General features: G+C 52.5%; 6 non-coding genes across 6 annotated transcripts; all 6 read right to left on the bottom strand.

The window, feature by feature from the left end:
- Window positions 1-18: 18 nt before the first annotated feature.
- TRNAN-GUU (transfer RNA asparagine (anticodon GUU)) lies at window positions 19-92 on the bottom strand. Its single transcript has one exon. It is a non-coding gene; the product is annotated as a tRNA-Asn (tRNA).
- A 2173-nt stretch (window positions 93-2265) lies between these two features.
- TRNAN-GUU (transfer RNA asparagine (anticodon GUU)) lies at window positions 2266-2339 on the bottom strand. Its single transcript has one exon. It is a non-coding gene; the product is annotated as a tRNA-Asn (tRNA).
- Window positions 2340-4510: 2171 nt separating this feature from the next.
- On the bottom strand, window positions 4511-4584 carry TRNAN-AUU (transfer RNA asparagine (anticodon AUU)). Its single transcript has one exon. It is a non-coding gene; the product is annotated as a tRNA-Asn (tRNA).
- A 4418-nt stretch (window positions 4585-9002) lies between these two features.
- TRNAN-AUU (transfer RNA asparagine (anticodon AUU)) lies at window positions 9003-9076 on the bottom strand. The gene has a single exon. It is a non-coding gene; the product is annotated as a tRNA-Asn (tRNA).
- A 6667-nt stretch (window positions 9077-15743) lies between these two features.
- On the bottom strand, window positions 15744-15817 carry TRNAN-GUU (transfer RNA asparagine (anticodon GUU)). Its single transcript has one exon. It is a non-coding gene; the product is annotated as a tRNA-Asn (tRNA).
- A 2172-nt stretch (window positions 15818-17989) lies between these two features.
- Window positions 17990-18063, bottom strand: TRNAN-AUU (transfer RNA asparagine (anticodon AUU)). Its single transcript has one exon. It is a non-coding gene; the product is annotated as a tRNA-Asn (tRNA).
- Between the last annotated feature and the right edge of the window lie 2418 nt (window positions 18064-20481).

The following is a 20481-nucleotide window of genomic DNA, read 5'->3' as shown; positions in this document are numbered from 1 at the left end:
GATGTAGGCAAAACCATACGTCCCTGGGTGGGCTTGAACCACCAACCTTTCGGTTAACAGCCGAACGCGCTAACCGATTGCGCCACAGAGACCAACCACCGGAGTGAGTGTGTTGGGACTCAAAATATGTTTTTACCTTTGTGCTCCTGCCTGCAGCTCTAAGGTCCTGGCATAAGACAGGTAGGCTTAGACTCCATTGTGACATGTCTTACTTCTCTTAGAAGAAGGTTCTGAGTTGCCAGGCAGCTTATCTTCTGCCGGGCACACTTTCCTTTGCAGGCTTTCAGGTTGTGAATCCAGCACTGCTTAGGTGTCCATGTCAGACATGAGCAGCTCATTGAGCCCCACTGTGTGTTTTTTGTGGAGATACAACTCTCAGACTAGAGGGAGCAGGCGGGAAGTGGGTGAGACTCACACAGGGTGGGTGGGGCAGTTAAAGGATGTTATCTAATAGTGTAATCGAGAAGTTGGGTTTTTTGTGCACTACACTTTAACCAGCGATTCTTTCTAAAAGGAAATCCCAGGGCAGTACCCGCAATGAGTGGCATCCCAACACCCGAGGTTGCATTGTGGTAGCTGTTCCCTGAGCCCATAGCCCCTGTCCCCATGTCGCCCTTTCTCCTCGTGTAACTCACCCCAGGTTCGGTGTCTCTGAAACTTGCTGCTTCTGCTGCGCGATCATCCCCATGATCTGGGCCTTTGTACGAAATGTCATGTAAGATGACTTTATTCAGCACGGCGTTTGTCATTTGCTTGGTTGTCCTGTCACTGTTGGATGTTTTCTTGCGCAGACTACTGTCTAATGGTGGGAAGGCCACGAGACACGTGACTTTTCTCTTTCCTTGTTAGCATAGTTTCCTGCCACTGTCTTGGTGTGCTGCCAGCCTGTGAGACACGTGTCTTGCCCATCTCAGCTCCACTGTGGCATGTTAGAGATGTCTTTGAGCAGAGTCCAGGTCCCAGAGCTGCTGTCTTCTCTGAACTCTGGCTTGTAAGACTGCAGGCAAAGGCCCTCCCTGGCCCCTCAGCCAGATAGATACATTTACCTGCAGGGCTCAGCTTTGGTGAAAGATATTGGCGAGAGAGAGGAAAGGGGACGGCCCGTGGTGCACCCCCTATTTTGCATAGAACCACAGCCTCCTGGGGGGGCAGAGACATGAGGGTTCTCAGGGAAAGCCCTCCCAGGAGTGTTGAAGGGCAGGACGTGAAACACAGCAATCCCGGAATGGCCTGGTCTAAGATGCCTGTGCAATAGGCCTGGCCCTAGGCTTCCGGGGCTCTTCCTCGGCAGAGGCCCCAGTGGTATGAGCCCGACCAGGGCTGTGCCCGACCAGGACTGTAGGGCGCGTTGGGAGCGCGTTAGGGACGCGAAAGAGGGCGCAGGGCGCAGAACTCTGCCCGTTTCTCCCCAGGATTTTGGGGAGGACAGGGAATCTGGCCAGGTCAGTGACTAGGCTTTCCCAGAAGGAAAGTCCAGTGACAGTGGCATGTTGTGAAACACAAGATTGCTGGTGGTCTGGAGGGTGCTTTATGTCAGCCACTTCTCCCGGGAGCAGCCAGAGAGCAGGCTGATGTCGTGCTCTGTCAAGCACAACACTGGCCCCAAACCACTGTCCTTAGCAAAAGCAGAAACATTCATAGTTTCAGTCTCCTGCATCTGATTCCTGCCATCAGCATGTGAACGTTTGGCAGTCCAAGGCTTGCCATGCAAACTTTGTTCATAGGTGTCCCATGCGAATGCATGGGCCTCATCACTACTGTCTACGGCAGGGCTCTCTGCTCAGCCTATGTAAGTGAAGCATTGGTGGTTCAGTGGTAGAATTCTCGCCTGCCATGCGGGAGGCCCGGGTTCGATTCCCGGCCAATGTAAAGCGCCCTTCTTTTGGCTTTGCTTTAGAAGTCAGAGATATAGACTTGGTGGGGAAAAAAATGTCAAAGAGTGACCCCGACGTGTTTTGAACACGCAACCTTCTGATCTGGAGTCAGACGCGCTACCGTTGCGCCACGAGGTCCCTGTGCATGCAGCTCTCAGCCCCGGATCAAGAAATGCTTCTGTGCCTTTTATTGGCCCTCAGTACGCCTGTGGTTAAAGTAGAAGGCTTGGTGTCCCGTTTCCAGTCCTATTGGTGGAAATGACTAGAGGTGAAGAGATGAGAGAAGATAGAAATGTTGAGATAGAGCATGTCACGCAGGCAAAGCGAGAGCTCTAAGAGCAAAGCCAGACAGCTGTGTTTTAATTCAGGACTTGATGTAGGCAAAAGCATACGTCCCTGGGTGGGCTTGAACCACCAACCTTTCGGTTAACAGCCGAACGCGCTAACCGATTGCGCCACAGAGACCAACCACCGCAGTGAGCGTGTTGGGACTCAATATATGTTTTTACCTTTGTGCTCCTGCCTGCAGCTCTAAGGTCCTGGCATAAGACAGGTAGGCTTAGACTCCATTGTGACATGTCTTACTTCTCTTAGAAGAAGGTTCTGAGTTGCCAGGCAGCTTATCTTCTGCCGGGCACACTTTCCTTTGCAGGCTTTCAGGTTGTGAATCCAGCACTGCTTAGGTGTCCATGTCAGACATGAGCAGCTCATTGAGCCCCACTGTGTGTTTTTTGTGGAGATACAACTCTCAGACTAGAGGGAGCAGGCGGGAAGTGGGTGAGACTCACACAGGGTGGGTGGGGCAGTTAAAGGATGTTATCTAATAGTGTAATCGAGGAGTTGGGTTTTTTGTGCACTACACTTTAACCAGCGATTCTTTCTAAAAGGAAATCCCAGGGCAGTACCCGCAATGAGTGGCATCCCCACACCCGAGGTTGCATTGTGGTAGCTGTTCCCTGAGCCCATAGCCCCTGTCCCCATGTCGCCCTTTCTCCTCGTGTAACTCACCCCAGGTTCGGTGGCTCTGATACTTGCTGCTTCTGCTGCGCGATCATCCCCATGATCTGGGCCTTTGTACGAAATGTCATGTAAGATGACTTTATTCAGCACGGCGTTTGTCATTTGCTTGGTTGTCCTGTCACTGTTGGATGTTTTCTTGCGCAGACTACTGTCTAATGGTGGGAAGGCCACGAGACACGTGACTTTTCTCTTTCCTTGTTAGCATAGTTTCCTGCCACTGTCTTGGTGTGCTGCCAGCCTGTGAGACACGTGTCTTGCCCATCTCAGCTCCACTGTGGCATTTTAGATATGTCTTTGAGCAGAGTCCCGGTCCCAGATCTGCTGCCTTCTCTGCACTCTGGCTTGTAAGACTGCAGGCAAAGGCCCTCCCTGGCCCCTCAGCCAGATAAATACATTTACCTGCAGGGCTCAGCTTTGGTGAAAGATATTGGCGAGAGAGAGGAAAGGGGACGGCCCGTGGTGCACCCCCTATTTTGCATAGAACCACAGCCTCCTGGGAGGGCAGAGACATGAGGGTTCTCAGGGAAAGCCCTCCCAGGAGTGTTGAAGGGCAGGACGTGAAACACAGCAATCCCGGAATGGCCTGGTCTAAGATGCCTGTGCAATAGGCCTGGCCCTAGGCTTCCGGGGCTCTTCCTCGGCAGAGGCCCCAGTGGTATGAGCCCAACCAGCGCTGTGCCCGACCAGGGCATAGGGCGCGTTGGGAGCGCGTTAGGGACGCGAAAGCGGGCGCAGGGCGCAGAACTCTGCCCGTTTCTCCCCAGGATTTTGGGGAGGACAGGGAATCTGGCCAGGTCAGTGACTAGGCTTTCCCAGAAGGAAAGTCCAGTGACAGTGGCATGTTGTGAAACACAAGATTGCTGGTGGTCTGGAGGGTGCTTTCTGTCAGCCACTTCTCCCGGGAGCAGCCAGAGAGCAGGCTGATGTCGTGCTCTGTCAAGCACAACACTGGCCCCAAACCACTATCCTTAGCAAAAGCAGAAACATTCATAGTTTCAGTCTCCTGCATCTGATTCCTGCCATCAGCATGTGAACGTTTGGCAGTCCAAGGCTTGCCATGCAAACTTTGTTCATAGGTGTCCCATGCGAATGCATGGGCCTCATCACTACTGTCTACGGCAGGGCTCTCTGCTCAGCCTATGTAAGTGAAGCATTGGTGGTTCAGTGGTAGAATTCTCGCCTGCCACGCGGGAGGCCCGGGTTCGATTCCTGGCCAATGCAAAGCGCCCTTCTTTTGGCTTTGCTTTAGAAGTCAGAGATATAGACTTGGTGGGGAAAAAATGTCAAAGAGTGACCCCGACGTGATTTGAACACGCAACCTTCTGATCTGGAGTCAGACGCGCTACCGTTGCGCCACGAGGTCCCTGTGCATGCAGTTCTCAGCCCCGGATCAGGAAATGCTTCTGTGCCTTTTATTGGCCCTCAGTACGCCTGTGGTTAAAGTAGAAGGCTTGGTGTCCCGTTTCCAGTCCTATTGGTGGAAATGACTAGAGGTGAAGAGATGAGAGAAGATAGAAATGTTGAGATAGAGCATGTCACGCAGGCAAAGCGAGAGCTCTAAGAGCAAAGCCAGACAGCTGTGTTTTAATTCAGGACTTGATGTAGGCAAAAGCATACGTCCCTGGGTGGGCTTGAACCACCAACCTTTTGGTTAATAGCCGAACGCGCTAACCGATTGCGCCACAGAGACCAACCACTGCAGTGAGTGTGTTGGGACTCAATATATGTTTTTACCTTTGTGCTCCTGCCTGCAGCTCTAAGGTCCTGGCATAAGACAGGTAGGCTTAGACTCCATTGTGACATGTCTTACTTCTCTTAGAAGAAGGTTCTGAGTTGCCAGGCAGCTTATCTTCTGCCGGGCACACTTTCCTTTGCAGGCTTTCAGGTTGTGAATCCAGCACTGCTTAGGTGTCCATGTCAGACATGAGCAGCTCATTGAGCCCCACTGTGTGTTTTTTGTGGAGATACAACTCTCAGACTAGAGGGAGCAGGCGGGAAGTGGGTGAGACTCACACAGGGTGGGTGGGGCAGTTAAAGGATGTTATCTAATAGTGTAATCGAGGAGTTGGTTTTTTTGTGCACTACACTTTAACCAGCGATTCTTTCTAAATGGAAATCCCAGGGCAGTACCCGAAATGAGTGGCATCCCCACACCCGAGGTTGCATTGTGGTAGCTGTTCCCTGAGCCCATAGCCCCTGTCCCCATGTCGCCCTTTCTCCTCGTGTAACTCACCCCAGGTTCGGTGGCTCTGATACTTGCTGCTTCTGCTGCGCGATCATCCCCATGATCTGGGCCTTTGTACGAAATGTCATGTAAGATGACTTTATTCAGCACGGCGTTTGTCATTTGCTTGGTTGTCCTGTCACTGTTGGATGTTTTCTTGCGCAGACTACTGTCTAATGGTGGGAAGGCCACGAGACACGTGACTTTTCTCTTTCCTTGTTAGCATAGTTTCCTGCCACTGTCTTGGTGTGCTGCCAGCCTGTGAGACACGTGTCTTGCCCATCTCAGCTCCACTGTGGCATGTTAGAGATGTCTTTGAGCAGAGTCCCGGTCCCAGAGCTGCTGCCTTCTCTGCACTCTGGCTTGTAAGACTGCAGGCAAAGGCCCTCCCTGGCCCCTCAGCCAGATAGATACATTTACCTGCAGGGCTCAGCTTTGGTGAAAGATATTGGCGAGAGAGAGGAAAGGGGACGGCCCGTGGTGCACCCCCTATTTTGCATAGAACCACAGCCTCCTGGGAGGGCAGAGACATGAGGGTTCTCAGGGAAAGCCCTCCCAGGAGTGTTGAAGGGCAGGACGTGAAACACAGCAATCCCGGAATGGCCTGGTCTAAGATGCCTGTGCAATAGGCCTGGCCCTAGGCTTCCGGGGCTCTTCCTCGGCAGAGGCCCCAGTGGTATGAGCCCGACCAGCGCTGTGCCCGACCAGGGCTGTAGGGCGCGTTGGGAGCGCGTTAGGGACGCGAAAGAGGGCGCAGGGCGCAGAACTCTGCCCGTTTCTCCCCAGGATTTTGGGGAGGACAGGGAATCTGGCAAGGTCAGTGACTAGGCTTTCCCAGAAGGAAAGTCCAGTGACAGTGGCATGTTGTGAAACACAAGATTGCTGGTGGTCTGGAGGGTGCTTTCTGTCAGCCACTTCTCCCGGGAGCAGCCAGAGAGCAGGCTGATGTCGTGCTCTGTCAAGCACAACACTGGCCCCAAACCACTGTCCTTAGCAAAAGCAGAAACATTCATAGTTTCAGTCTCCTGCATCTGATTCCTGCCATCAGCATGTGAACGTTTGGCAGTCCAAGGCTTGCCATGCAAACTTTGTTCATAGGTGTCCCATGCGAATGCATGGGCCTCATCACTACTGTCTACGGCAGGGCTCTCTGCTCAGCCTATGTAAGTGAAGCATTGGTGGTTCAGTGGTAGAATTCTCGCCTGCCACGCGGGAGGCCCGTGTTCCATTCCCGGCCAATGCAAAGCGCCCTTCTTTTGGCTTTGCTTTAGAAGTCAGAGATATAGACTTGGTGGGGAAAAAAATGTCAAAGAGTGACCCCGACGTGATTTGAACACGCAAACTTCTGATCTGGAGTCAGACGCACTACCGTTGCGCCACGAGGTCCCTGTGCATGCAGTTCTCAGCCCCGGATCAAGAAATGCTTCTGTGCCTTTTATTGGCCCTCAGTACGCCTATGGTTAAAGTAGAAGGCTTGGTGTCCCCATTCCAGTCCTATTGGTGGAAATGACTAGAGGTGAAGAGATGAGAGAAGATAGAAATGTTGAGATAGAGCATGTCACGCAGGCAAAGCGAGAGCTCTAAGAGCAAAGCCAGACAGCTGTGTTTTAATTCAGGACTTGATGTAGGCAAAAGCATACGTCCCTGGGGGGGCTTGAACCACCAACCTTTCGATTAACAGCCAAATGCGCTAACCGATTGCGCAACAGAGACCAACCACCACAGTGAGCGTGTTGGGACTCAATATATGTTTTTACCTTTGTGCTCCTGCCTGCAGCTCTAAGGTCCTGGCATAAGACAGGTAGGCTTAGACTCCATTGTGACATGTCTTACTTCTCTTAGAACAAGGTTCTGAGTTGCCAGGGAGCTTATCTTCTGCCGGGCACACTTTCCTTTGAAGGCTTTCAGGTTGTGAATCCAGCACTGCTTAGGTGTCCATGTCAGACATGAGCAGCTCATTGAGCCCCACTGTGTGTTTTTTGTGGAGATACAACTCTCAGTCTAGAGGGAGCAGGCGGGAAGTGGGTGAGACTCACACAGGGTGGGTGGGGCAGTTAAAGGATGTTATCTAATAGTGTAATCGAGGAGTTGGGTTTTTTGTGCACTACACTTTAACCAGCGATTCTTTCTAAAAGGAAATCCCAGGGCAGTACCCGCAATGAGTGGCATCCCCACACCCGAGGTTGCATTGTGGTAGCTGTTCCCTGAGCCCATAGCCCCTGTCCCCATGTCGCCCTTTCTCCTCGTGTAACTCACCCCAGGTTCGGTGGCTCTGATACTTGCTGCTTCTGCTGCGCGATCATCCCCATGATCTGGGCCTTTGTACGAAATGTCATGTAAGATGACTTTATTCAGCACGGCGTTTGTCATTTGCTTGGTTGTCCTGTCACTGTTGGATGTTTTCTTGCGCAGACTACTGTCTAATGGTGGGAAGGCCACGAGACACGTGACTTTTCTCTTTCCTTGTTAGCATAGTTTCCTGCCACTGTCTTGGTGTGCTGCCAGCCTGTGAGACACGTGTCTTGCCCATCTCAGCTCCACTGTGGCATTTTAGATATGTCTTTGAGCAGAGTCCCGGTCCCAGATCTGCTGCCTTCTCTGCACTCTGGCTTGTAAGACTGCAGGCAAAGGCCCTCCCTGGCCCCTCAGCCAGATAAATACATTTACCTGCAGGGCTCAGCTTTGGTGAAAGATATTGGCGAGAGAGAGGAAAGGGGACGGCCCGTGGTGCACCCCCTATTTTGCATAGAACCACAGCCTCCTGGGAGGGCAGAGACATGAGGGTTCTCAGGGAAAGCCCTCCCAGGAGTGTTGAAGGGCAGGACGTGAAACACAGCAATCCCGGAATGGCCTGGTCTAAGATGCCTGTGCAATAGGCCTGGCCCTAGGCTTCCGGGGCTCTTCCTCGGCAGAGGCCCCAGTGGTATGAGCCCAACCAGCGCTGTGCCCGACCAGGGCATAGGGCGCGTTGGGAGCGCGTTAGGGACGCGAAAGCGGGCGCAGGGCGCAGAACTCTGCCCGTTTCTCCCCAGGATTTTGGGGAGGACAGGGAATCTGGCCAGGTCAGTGACTAGGCTTTCCCAGAAGGAAAGTCCAGTGACAGTGGCATGTTGTGAAACACAAGATTGCTGGTGGTCTGGAGGGTGCTTTCTGTCAGCCACTTCTCCCGGGAGCAGCCAGAGAGCAGGCTGATGTCGTGCTCTGTCAAGCACAACACTGGCCCCAAACCACTATCCTTAGCAAAAGCAGAAACATTCATAGTTTCAGTCTCCTGCATCTGATTCCTGCCATCAGCATGTGAACGTTTGGCAGTCCAAGGCTTGCCATGCAAACTTTGTTCATAGGTGTCCCATGCGAATGCATGGGCCTCATCACTACTGTCTACGGCAGGGCTCTCTGCTCAGCCTATGTAAGTGAAGCATTGGTGGTTCAGTGGTAGAATTCTCGCCTGCCACGCGGGAGGCCCGGGTTCGATTCCTGGCCAATGCAAAGCGCCCTTCTTTTGGCTTTGCTTTAGAAGTCAGAGATATAGACTTGGTGGGGAAAAAATGTCAAAGAGTGACCCCGACGTGATTTGAACACGCAACCTTCTGATCTGGAGTCAGACGCGCTACCGTTGCGCCACGAGGTCCCTGTGCATGCAGTTCTCAGCCCCGGATCAAGAAATGCTTCTGTGCCTTTTATTGGCCCTCAGTACGCCTGTGGTTAAAGTAGAAGGCTTGGTGTCCCGTTTCCAGTCCTATTGGTGGAAATGACTAGAGGTGAAGAGATGAGAGAAGATAGAAATGTTGAGATAGAGCATGTCACGCAGGCAAAGCGAGAGCTCTAAGAGCAAAGCCAGACAGCTGTGTTTTAATTCAGGACTTGATGTAGGCAAAAGCATACGTCCCTGGGTGGGCTTGAACCACCAACCTTTTGGTTAATAGCCGAACGCGCTAACCGATTGCGCCACAGAGACCAACCACTGCAGTGAGTGTGTTGGGACTCAATATATGTTTTTACCTTTGTGCTCCTGCCTGCAGCTCTAAGGTCCTGGCATAAGACAGGTAGGCTTAGACTCCATTGTGACATGTCTTACTTCTCTTAGAAGAAGGTTCTGAGTTGCCAGGCAGCTTATCTTCTGCCGGGCACACTTTCCTTTGCAGGCTTTCAGGTTGTGAATCCAGCACTGCTTAGGTGTCCATGTCAGACATGAGCAGCTCATTGAGCCCCACTGTGTGTTTTTTGTGGAGATACAACTCTCAGACTAGAGGGAGCAGGCGGGAAGTGGGTGAGACTCACACAGGGTGGGTGGGGCAGTTAAAGAATGTTATCTAATAGTGTAATCGAGGAGTTGGTTTTTTTGTGCACTACACTTTAACCAGCGATTCTTTCTAAATGGAAATCCCAGGGCAGTACCCGAAATGAGTGGCATCCCCACACCCGAGGTTGCATTGTGGTAGCTGTTCCCTGAGCCCATAGCCCCTGTCCCCATGTCGCCCTTTCTCCTCGTGTAACTCACCCCAGGTTCGGTGGCTCTGATACTTGCTGCTTCTGCTGCGCGATCATCCCCATGATCTGGGCCTTTGTACGAAATGTCATGTAAGATGACTTTATTCAGCACGGCGTTTGTCATTTGCTTGGTTGTCCTGTCACTGTTGGATGTTTTCTTGCGCAGACTACTGTCTAATGGTGGGAAGGCCACGAGACACGTGACTTTTCTCTTTCCTTGTTAGCATAGTTTCCTGCCACTGTCTTGGTGTGCTGCCAGCCTGTGAGACACGTGTCTTGCCCATCTCAGCTCCACTGTGGCATGTTAGAGATGTCTTTGAGCAGAGTCCCGGTCCCAGAGCTGCTGCCTTCTCTGCACTCTGGCTTGTAAGACTGCAGGCAAAGGCCCTCCCTGGCCCCTCAGCCAGATAGATACATTTACCTGCAGGGCTCAGCTTTGGTGAAAGATATTGGCGAGAGAGAGGAAAGGGGACGGCCCGTGGTGCACCCCCTATTTTGCATAGAACCACAGCCTCCTGGGAGGGCAGAGACATGAGGGTTCTCAGGGAAAGCCCTCCCAGGAGTGTTGAAGGGCAGGACGTGAAACACAGCAATCCCGGAATGGCCTGGTCTAAGATGCCTGTGCAATAGGCCTGGCCCTAGGCTTCCGGGGCTCTTCCTCGGCAGAGGCCCCAGTGGTATGAGCCCGACCAGCGCTGTGCCCGACCAGGGCTGTAGGGCGCGTTGGGAGCGCGTTAGGGACGCGAAAGAGGGCGCAGGGCGCAGAACTCTGCCCGTTTCTCCCCAGGATTTTGGGGAGGACAGGGAATCTGGCAAGGTCAGTGACTAGGCTTTCCCAGAAGGAAAGTCCAGTGACAGTGGCATGTTGTGAAACACAAGATTGCTGGTGGTCTGGAGGGTGCTTTCTGTCAGCCACTTCTCCCGGGAGCAGCCAGAGAGCAGGCTGATGTCGTGCTCTGTCAAGCACAACACTGGCCCCAAACCACTGTCCTTAGCAAAAGCAGAAACATTCATAGTTTCAGTCTCCTGCATCTGATTCCTGCCATCAGCATGTGAACGTTTGGCAGTCCAAGGCTTGCCATGCAAACTTTGTTCATAGGTGTCCCATGCGAATGCATGGGCCTCATCACTACTGTCTACGGCAGGGCTCTCTGCTCAGCCTATGTAAGTGAAGCATTGGTGGTTCAGTGGTAGAATTCTCGCCTGCCACGCGGGAGGCCCGTGTTCCATTCCCGGCCAATGCAAAGCGCCCTTCTTTTGGCTTTGCTTTAGAAGTCAGAGATATAGACTTGGTGGGGAAAAAAATGTCAAAGAGTGACCCCGACGTGATTTGAACACGCAAACTTCTGATCTGGAGTCAGACGCACTACCGTTGCGCCACGAGGTCCCTGTGCATGCAGTTCTCAGCCCCGGATCAAGAAATGCTTCTGTGCCTTTTATTGGCCCTCAGTACGCCTATGGTTAAAGTAGAAGGCTTGGTGTCCCCATTCCAGTCCTATTGGTGGAAATGACTAGAGGTGAAGAGATGAGAGAAGATAGAAATGTTGAGATAGAGCATGTCACGCAGGCAAAGCGAGAGCTCTAAGAGCAAAGCCAGACAGCTGTGTTTTAATTCAGGACTTGATGTAGGCAAAAGCATACGTCCCTGGGGGGGCTTGAACCACCAACCTTTCGATTAACAGCCAAATGCGCTAACCGATTGCGCAACAGAGACCAACCACCACAGTGAGCGTGTTGGGACTCAATATATGTTTTTACCTTTGTGCTCCTGCCTGCAGCTCTAAGGTCCTGGCATAAGACAGGTAGGCTTAGACTCCATTGTGACATGTCTTACTTCTCTTAGAACAAGGTTCTGAGTTGCCAGGGAGCTTATCTTCTGCCGGGCACACTTTCCTTTGAAGGCTTTCAGGTTGTGAATCCAGCACTGCTTAGGTGTCCATGTCAGACATGAGCAGCTCATTGAGCCCCACTGTGTGTTTTTTGTGGAGATACAACTCTCAGTCTAGAGGGAGCAGGCGGGAAGTGGGTGAGACTCACACAGGGTGGGTGGGGCAGTTAAAGGATGTTATCTAATAGTGTAATCGAGGAGTTGGGTTTTTTGTGCACTACACTTTAACCAGCGATTCTTTCTAAAAGGAAATCCCAGGGCAGTACCCGCAATGAGTGGCATCCCCACACCCGAGGTTGCATTGTGGTAGCTGTTCCCTGAGCCCATAGCCCCTGTCCCCATGTCGCCCTTTCTCCTCGTGTAACTCACCCCAGGTTCGGTGGCTCTGATACTTGCTGCTTCTGCTGCGCGATCATCCCCATGATCTGGGCCTTTGTACGAAATGTCATGTAAGATGACTTTATTCAGCACGGCGTTTGTCATTTGCTTGGTTGTCCTGTCACTGTTCGATGTTTTCTTGCGCAGACTACTGTCTAATGGTGGGAAGGCCACGAGACACGTGACTTTTCTCTTTCCTTGTTAGCATAGTTTCCTCCCACTGTCTTGGTGTGCTGCCAGCCTGTGAGACACGTGTCTTGCCCATCTGAGCTCCACTGTGGCATGTTAGATATGTCTTTGAGCAGAGTTCCGGTCCCAGAGTTGCTGCCTTCTCTGCACTCTGGCTTGTAAGACTGCAGGCAAAGGCCCTCCCTGGCCCCTCAGCCAGATAGATATATTTACCTGCAGGGCTCAGCTTTGGTGAAAGATATTGGCGAGAGAGAGGAAAGGGGACGGCCTGTGGTGAACCCCCTATTTTGCATAGAACCACAGCCTCCTGGGAGGGCAGAGACATGAGGGTTCTCAGGGAAAGCCCTCCCAGGAGTGTTGAAGGGCAGGACGTGAAACACAGCAATCCCGGAATGGCCTGGTCTAAGATGCCTGTGCAATAGGCCTGGCCCTAGGCTTCCGGGGCTCTTCCTCGGCAGAGGCCCCAGTGGTATGAGCCCGACCAGCGCTGTGCCCGACCAGGGCTGTAGGGCGCGTTGGGAGCGCGTTAGGGACGCGAAAGAGGGCGCAGGGCGCAGAACTCTGCCCGTTTCTCCCCAGGATTTTGGGGAGGACAGGGAATCTGGCCAGGTCAGTGACTAGGCTTTCCCAGAAGGAAAGTCCAGTGACAGTGGCATGTTGTGAAACACAAGATTGCTGGTGGTCTGGAGGGTGCTTTCTGTCAGCCACTTCTCCCGGGAGCAGCCAGAGAGCAGGCTGATGTCGTGCTCTGTCAAGCACAACACTGGCCCCAAACCACTGTCCTTAGCAAAAGCAGAAACATTCATAGTTTCAGTCTCCTGCATCTGATTCCTGCCATCAGCATGTGAACGTTTGGCAGTCCAAGGCTTGCCATGCAAACTTTGTTCATAGGTGTCCCATGCGAATGCATGGGCCTCATCACTACTGTCTACGGCAGGGCTCTCTGCTCAGCCTATGTAAGTGAAGCATTGGTGGTTCAGTGGTAGAATTCTCGCCTGCCACGCGTGAGGCCCGGGTTCCATTCCCGGCCAATGCAAAGCACCCTTCTTTTGGCTTTGCTTTAGAAGTCAGAGATATAGACTTGGTGGGGAAAAAAATGTCAAAGAGTGACCCCGACGTGATTTGAACACGCAAACTTCTGATCTGGAGTCAGACGCGCTACCGTTGCGCCACGATGTCCCTGTGCATGCAGTTCTCAGCCCCGGATCAAGAAATGCTTCTGTGCCTTTTATTGGCCCTCAGTACGCCTATGGTTAAAGTAGAAGGCTTGGTGTCCCCATTCCAGTCCTATTGGTGGAAATGACTAGAGGTGAAGAGATGAGAGAAGATAGAAATGTTGAGATAGAGCATGTCACGCAGGCAAAGCGAGAGCTCTTAGAGCAAAGCCAGACAGCTGTGTTTTAATTCAGGACTTGATGTAGGCAAAAGCATACGTCCCTGGGTGGGCTTGAACCACCAACCTTTCGATTAACAGCCGAATGCGCTAACCGATTGCGCCACAGAGACCAACCACTGCAGTGAGCGTGTTGGGACTCAATATATGTTTTTACCTTTGTGCTCCTGCCTGCAGCTCTAAGGTCCTGGCATAAGACAGGTAGGCTTAGACTCCATTGTGACATGTCTTACTTCTCTTAGAACAAGGTTCTGAGTTGCCAGGGAGCTTATCTTCTGCCGGGCACACTTTCCTTTGCAGGCTTTCAGGTTGTGAATCCAGCACTGCTTAGGTGTCCATGTCAGACATGAGCAGCTCATTGAGCCCCACTGTGTGTTTTTTGTGGAGATACAACTCTCAGACTAGAGGGAGCAGGCGGGAAGTGGGTGAGACTCACACAGGGTGGGTGGGGCAGTTAAAGGATGTTATCTAATAGTGTAATCGAGGAGTTGGGTTTTTTGTGCACTACACTTTAACCCGCGATTCTTTCTAAAAGGAAATCCCAGGGCAGTACCCGCAATGAGTGGCATCCCCACACCCGAGGTTGCATTGTGGTAGCTGTTCCCTGAGCCCATAGCCCCTGTCCCCATGTCGCCCTTTCTCCTCGTGTAACTCACCCCAGGTTCGGTGGCTCTGATACTTGCTGCTTCTGCTGCGCGATCATCCCCATGATCTGGGCCTTTGTACGAAATGTCATGTAAGATGACTTTATTCAGCACGGCGTTTGTCATTTGCTTGGTTGTCCTGTCACTGTTGGATGTTTTCTTGCGCAGACTACTGTCTAATGGTGGGAAGGCCACGAGACACGTGACTTTTCTCTTTCCTTGTTAGCATAGTTTCCTCCCACTGTCTTGGTGTGCTGCCAGCCTGTGAGACACGTGTCTTGCCCATCTGAGCTCCACTGTGGCATGTTAGATATGTCTTTGAGCAGAGTTCCGGTCCCAGAGTTGCTGCCTTCTCTGCACTCTGGCTTGTAAGACTGCAGGCAAAGGCCTTCCCTGGCCCCTCAGCCAGATAGATACATTTACCTGCAGGGCTCAGCTTTGGTGAAAGATATTGGCGAGAGAGAGGAAAGGGGACGGCCTGTGGTGCACCCCCTATTTTGCATAGAACCACAGCCTCCTGGGAGGGCAGAGACATGAGGGTTCTCAGGGAAAGCCCTCCCAGGAGTGTTGAAGGGCAGGACGTGAAACACAGCAATCCCGGAATGGCCTGGTCTAAAATGCCTGTGCAATAGGCCTGGCCCTAGGCTTCCGGGGCTCTTCCTCGGCAGAGGCCCCAGTGGTATGAGCCCGACCAGCGCTGTGCCCGACCAGGGCTGTAGGGCGCGTTGGGAGCGCGTTAGGGACGCGAAAGAGGGCGCAGGGCGCAGAACTCTGCCCGTTTCTCCCCAGGATTTTGGGGAGGACAGGGAATCTGGCCAGGTCAGTGACTAGGCTTTCCCAGAAGGAAAGTCCAGTGACAGTGGCATGTTGTGAAACACAAGATTGCTGGTGGTCTGGAGGGTGCTTTCTGTCAGCCACTTCTCCGGGGAGCAGCCAGAGAGCAGGCTGATGTCGTGCTCTGTCAAGCACAACACTGGCCCCAAACCACTGTCCTTAGCAAAAGCAGAAACATTCATAGTTTCAGTCTCCTGCATCTGATTCCTGCCATCAGCATGTGAACGTTTGGCAGTCCAAGGCTTGCCATGCAAACTTTGTTCATAGGTGTCCCATGCGAATGCATGGGCCTCATCACTACTGTCTACGGCAGGGCTCTCTGCTCAGCCTATGTAAGTGAAGCATTGGTGGTTCAGTGGTAGAATTCTCGCCTGCCGCGCGGGAGGCCCGGGTTCGATTCCTGGCCAATGCAAAGCGCCCTTCTTTTGGCTTTGCTTTAGAAGTCAGAGATATAGACTTGGTGGGGAAAAAAATGTCAACGAGTGACCCCAACGTGATTTGAACACGCAACCTTCTGATCTGGAGTCAGACGCGCTACCGTTGCGCCACGAGGTCCCTGTGCATGCAGCTCTCAGCCCCGGATCAAGAAATGCTTCTGTGCCTTTTATTGGCCCTCAGTACGCCTGTGGTTAAAGTAGAAGGCTTGGTGTCCCGTTTCCAGTCCTATTGGTGGAAATGACTAGAGGTGAAGAGATGAGAGAAGATAGAAATGTTGAGATAGAGCATGTCACGCAGGCAAAGCGAGAGCTCTAAGAGCAAAGCCAGACAGCTGTGTTTTAATTCAGGACTTGATGTAGGCAAAAGCATACGTCCCTGGGTGGGCTTGAACCACCAACCTTTCGGTTAACAGCCGAACGCGCTAACCGATTGCGCCACAGAGACCAACCACCGCAGTGAGCGTGTTGGGACTCAATATATGTTTCTACCTTTGTGCTCCTGCCTGCAGCTCTAAGGTCCTGGCATAAGACAGGTAGGCTTAGACTCCATTGTGACATGTCTTACTTCTCTTAGAAGAAGGTTCTGAGTTGCCAGGCAGCTTATCTTCTGCCGGGCACACTTTCCTTTGCAGGCTTTCAGGTTGTGAATCCAGCACTGCTTAGGTGTCCATGTCAGACATGAGCAGCTCATTGAGCCCCACTGTGTGTTTTTTGTGGAGATACAACTCTCAGACTAGAGGGAGCAGGCGGGAAGTGGGTGAGACTCACACAGGGTGGGTGGGGCAGTTAAAGGATGTTATCTAATAGTGTAATCGAGGAGTTGGGTTTTTTGTGCACTACACTTTAACCAGCGATTCTTTCTAAAAGGAAATCCCAGGGCAGTACCCGCAATGAGTGGCATCCCCACACCCGAGGTTGCATTGTGGTAGCTGTTCCCTGAGCCCATAGCCCCTGTCCCCATGTCGCCCTTTCTCCTCGTGTAACTCACCCCAGGTTCGGTGGCTCTGATACTTGCTGCTTCTGCTGCGCGATCATCCCCATGATCTGGGCCTTTGTACGAAATGTCATGTAAGATGACTTTATTCAGCACGGCGTTTGTCATTTGCTTGGTTGTCCTGTCACTGTTGGATGTTTTCTTGCGCAGACTACTGTCTAATGGTGGGAAGGCCACGAGACACGTGACTTTTCTCTTTCCTTGTTAGCATAGTTTCCTGCCACTGTCTTGGTGTGCTGCCAGCCTGTGAGACACGTGTCTTGCCCATCTCAGCTCCACTGTGGCATGTTAGATATGTCTTTGAGCAGAGTCCCGGTCCCAGAGCTGCTGCCTTCTCTGCACTCTGGCTTGTAAGACTGCAGGCAAAGGCCCTCCCTGGCCCCTCAGCCAGATAAATACATTTACCTGCAGGGCTCAGCTTTGGTGAAAGATATTGGCGAGAGAGAGGAAAGGGGACGGCCCGTGGTGCACCCCCTATTTTGCATAGAACCACAGCCTCCTGGGAGGGCAGAGACATGAGGGTTCTCAGGGAAAGCCCTCCCAGGAGTGTTGAAGGGCAGGACGTGAAACACAGCAATCCCGGAATGGCCTGGTCTAAGATGCCTGTGCAATAGGCCTGGCCCTAGGCTTCCGGGGCTCTTCCTCGGCAGAGGCCCCAGTGGTATGAGCCCAACCAGCGCTGTGCCCGACCAGGGCTGTAGGGCGCATTGGGAGCGCGTTAGGGACGCGAAAGAGGGCGCAGGGCGCAGAACTCTGCCCGTTTCTCCCCAGGATTTTGGGGAGGACAGGGAATCTGGCCAGGTCAGTGACTAGGCTTTCCCAGAAGGAAAGTCCAGTGACAGTGGCATGTTGTGAAACACAAGATTGCTGGTGGTCTGGAGGGTGCTTTCTGTCAGCCACTTCTCCCGGGAGCAGCCAGAGAGCAGGCTGATGTCGTGCTCTGTCAAGCACAACACTGGCCCCAAACCACTGTCCTTAGCAAAAGCAGAAACATTCATAGTTTCAGTCTCCTGCATCTGATTCCTGCCATCAGCATGTGAACGTTTGGCAGTCCAAGGCTTGCCATGCAAACTTTGTTCATAGGTGTCCCATGCGAATGCATGGGCCTCATCACTACTGTCTACGGCAGGGCTCTCTGCTCAGCCTATGTAAGTGAAGCATTGGTGGTTCAGTGGTAGAATTCTCGCCTGCCACGCGGGAGGCCCGGGTTCGATTCCTGGCCAATGCAAAGCGCCCTTCTTTTGGCTTTGCTTTAGAAGTCAGAGATATAGACTTGGTGGGGAAAAAAGGTCAAAGAGTGACCCCGACGTGATTTGAACACGCAACCTTCTGATCTGGAGTCAGACGCGCTACCGTTGCGCCACGAGGTCCCTGTGCATGCAGTTCTCAGCCCCGGATCAAGAAATGCTTCTGTGCCTTTTATTGGCCCTCAGTACGCCTGTGGTTAAAGTAGAAGGCTTGGTGTCCCGTTTCCAGTCCTATTGGTGGAAATGACTAGAGGTGAAGAGATGAGAGAAGATAGAAATGTTGAGATAGAGCATGTCACGCAGGCAAAGCGAGAGCTCTAAGAGCAAAGCCAGACAGCTGTGTTTTAATTCAGGACTTGATGTAGGCAAAAGCATACGTCCCTGGGTGGGCTTGAACCACCAACCTTTTGGTTAATAGCCGAACGCGCTAACCGATTGCGCCACAGAGACCAACCACTGCATTGAGCGTGTTGGGACTCAATATATGTTTTTACCTTTGTGCTCCTGCCTGCAGCTCTAAGGTCCTGGCATAAGACAGGTAGGCTTAGACTCCATTGTGACATGTCTTACTTCTCTTAGAAGAAGGTTCTGAGTTGCCAGGCAGCTTATCTTCTGCCGGGCACACTTTCCTTTGCAGGCTTTCAGGTTGTGAATCCAGCACTGCTTAGGTGTCCATGTCAGACATGAGCAGCTCATTGAGCCCCACTGTGTGTTTTTTGTGGAGATACAACTCTCAGACTAGAGGGAGCAGGCGGGAAGTGGGTGAGACTCACACAGGGTGGGTGGGGCAGTTAAAGGATGTTATCTAATAGTGTAATCGAGGAGTTGGTTTTTTTATGCACTACACTTTAACCAGCGATTCTTTCTAAATGGAAATCCCAGGGCAGTACCCGCAATGAGTGGCATCCCCACACCCGAGGTTGCATTGTGGTAGCTGTTCCCTGAGCCCATAGCCCCTGTCCCCATGTCGCCCTTTCTCCTCGTGTAACTCACCCCAGGTTCGGTGGCTCTGATACTTGCTGCTTCTGCTGCGCGATCATCCCCATGATCTGGGCCTTTGTACGAAATGTCATGTAAGATGACTTTATTCAGCACGGCGTTTGTCATTTGCTTGGTTGTCCTGTCACTGTTGGATGTTTTCTTGCGCAGACTACTGTCTAATGGTGGGAAGGCCACGAGACACGTGACTTTTCTCTTTCCTTGTTAGCATAGTTTCCTGCCACTGTCTTGGTGTGCTGCCAGCCTGTGAGACACGTGTCTTGCCCATCTCAGCTCCACTGTGGCATGTTAGAGATGTCTTTGAGCAGAGTCCCGGTCCCAGAGCTGCTGCCTTCTCTGCACTCTGGCTTGTAAGACTGCAGGCAAAGGCCCTCCCTGGCCCCTCAGCCAGATAGATACATTTACCTGCAGGGCTCAGCTTTGGTGAAAGATATTGGCGAGAGAGAGGAAAGGGGACGGCCCGTGGTGCACCCCCTATTTTGCATAGAACCACAGCCTCCTGGGAGGGCAGAGACATGAGGGTTCTCAGGGAAAGCCCTCCCAGGAGTGTTGAAGGGCAGGACGTGAAACACAGCAATCCCGGAATGGCCTGGTCTAAGATGCCTGTGCAATAGGCCTGGCCCTAGGCTTCCGGGGCTCTTCCTCGGCAGAGGCCCCAGTGGTATGAGCCCGACCAGCGCTGTGCCCGACCAGGGCTGTAGGGCGCGTTGGGAGCGCGTTAGGGACGCGAAAGAGGGCGCAGGGCGCAGAACTCTGCCCGTTTCTCCCCAGGATTTTGGGGAGGACAGGGAATCTGGCCAGGTCAGTGACTAGGCTTTCCCAGATGGAAAGTCCAGTGACAGTGGCATGTTGTGAAACACAAGATTGCTGGTGGTCTGGAGGGTGCTTTCTGTCAGCCACTTCTCCCGGGAGCAGCCAGAGAGCAGGCTGATGTCGTGCTCTGTCAAGCACAACACTGGCCCCAAACCACTGTCCTTAGCAAAAGCAGAAACATTCATAGTTTCAGTCTCCTGCATCTGATTCCTGCCATCAGCATGTGAACGTTTGGCAGTCCAAGGCTTGCCATGCAAACTTTGTTCATAGGTGTCCCATGCGAATGCATGGGCCTCATCACTACTGTCTACGGCAGGGCTCTCTGCTCAGCCTATGTAAGTGAAGCATTGGTGGTTCAGTGGTAGAATTCTCGCCTGCCACGCGGGAGGCCCGTGTTCCATTCCCGGCCAATGCAAAGCGCCCTTCTTTTGGCTTTGCTTTAGAAGTCAGAGATATAGACTTGGTGGGGAAAAAAATGTCAAAGAGTGACCCCGACGTGATTTGAACACGCAAACTTCTGATCTGGAGTCAGACGCACTACCGTTGCGCCACGAGGTCACTGTGCATGCAGTTCTCAGCCCCGGATCAAGAAATGCTTCTGTGCCTTTTATTGGCCCTCAGTACGCCTATGGTTAAAGTAGAAGGCTTGGTGTCCCCATTCCAGTCCTATTGGTGGAAATGACTAGAGGTGAAGAGATGAGAGAAGATAGAAATGTTGAGATAGAGCATGTCACGCAGGCAAAGCGAGAGCTCTAAGAGCAAAGCCAGACAGCTGTGTTTTAATTCAGGACTTGATGTAGGCAAAAGCATACGTCCCTGGGGGGGCTTGAACCACCAACCTTTCGATTAACAGCCGAATGCGCTAACCGATTGCGCAACAGAGACCAACCACCACAGTGAGCGTGTTGGGACTCAATATATGTTTTTACCTTTGTGCTCCTGCCTGCAGCTCTAAGGTCCTGGCATAAGACAGGTAGGCTTAGACTCCATTGTGACATGTCTTACTTCTCTTAGAAGAAGGTTCTGAGTTGCCAGGCAGCTTATCTTCTGCCGGGC

Source organism: Pleurodeles waltl, chromosome 4_1 (genome assembly GCF_031143425.1).
Source record: "Pleurodeles waltl isolate 20211129_DDA chromosome 4_1, aPleWal1.hap1.20221129, whole genome shotgun sequence".
NCBI lineage: Eukaryota > Metazoa > Chordata > Amphibia > Caudata > Salamandridae > Pleurodeles > Pleurodeles waltl.
Note: the sequence above shows the minus strand (reverse complement) of the source record. Positions and strands in the feature narration are given on the sequence as shown.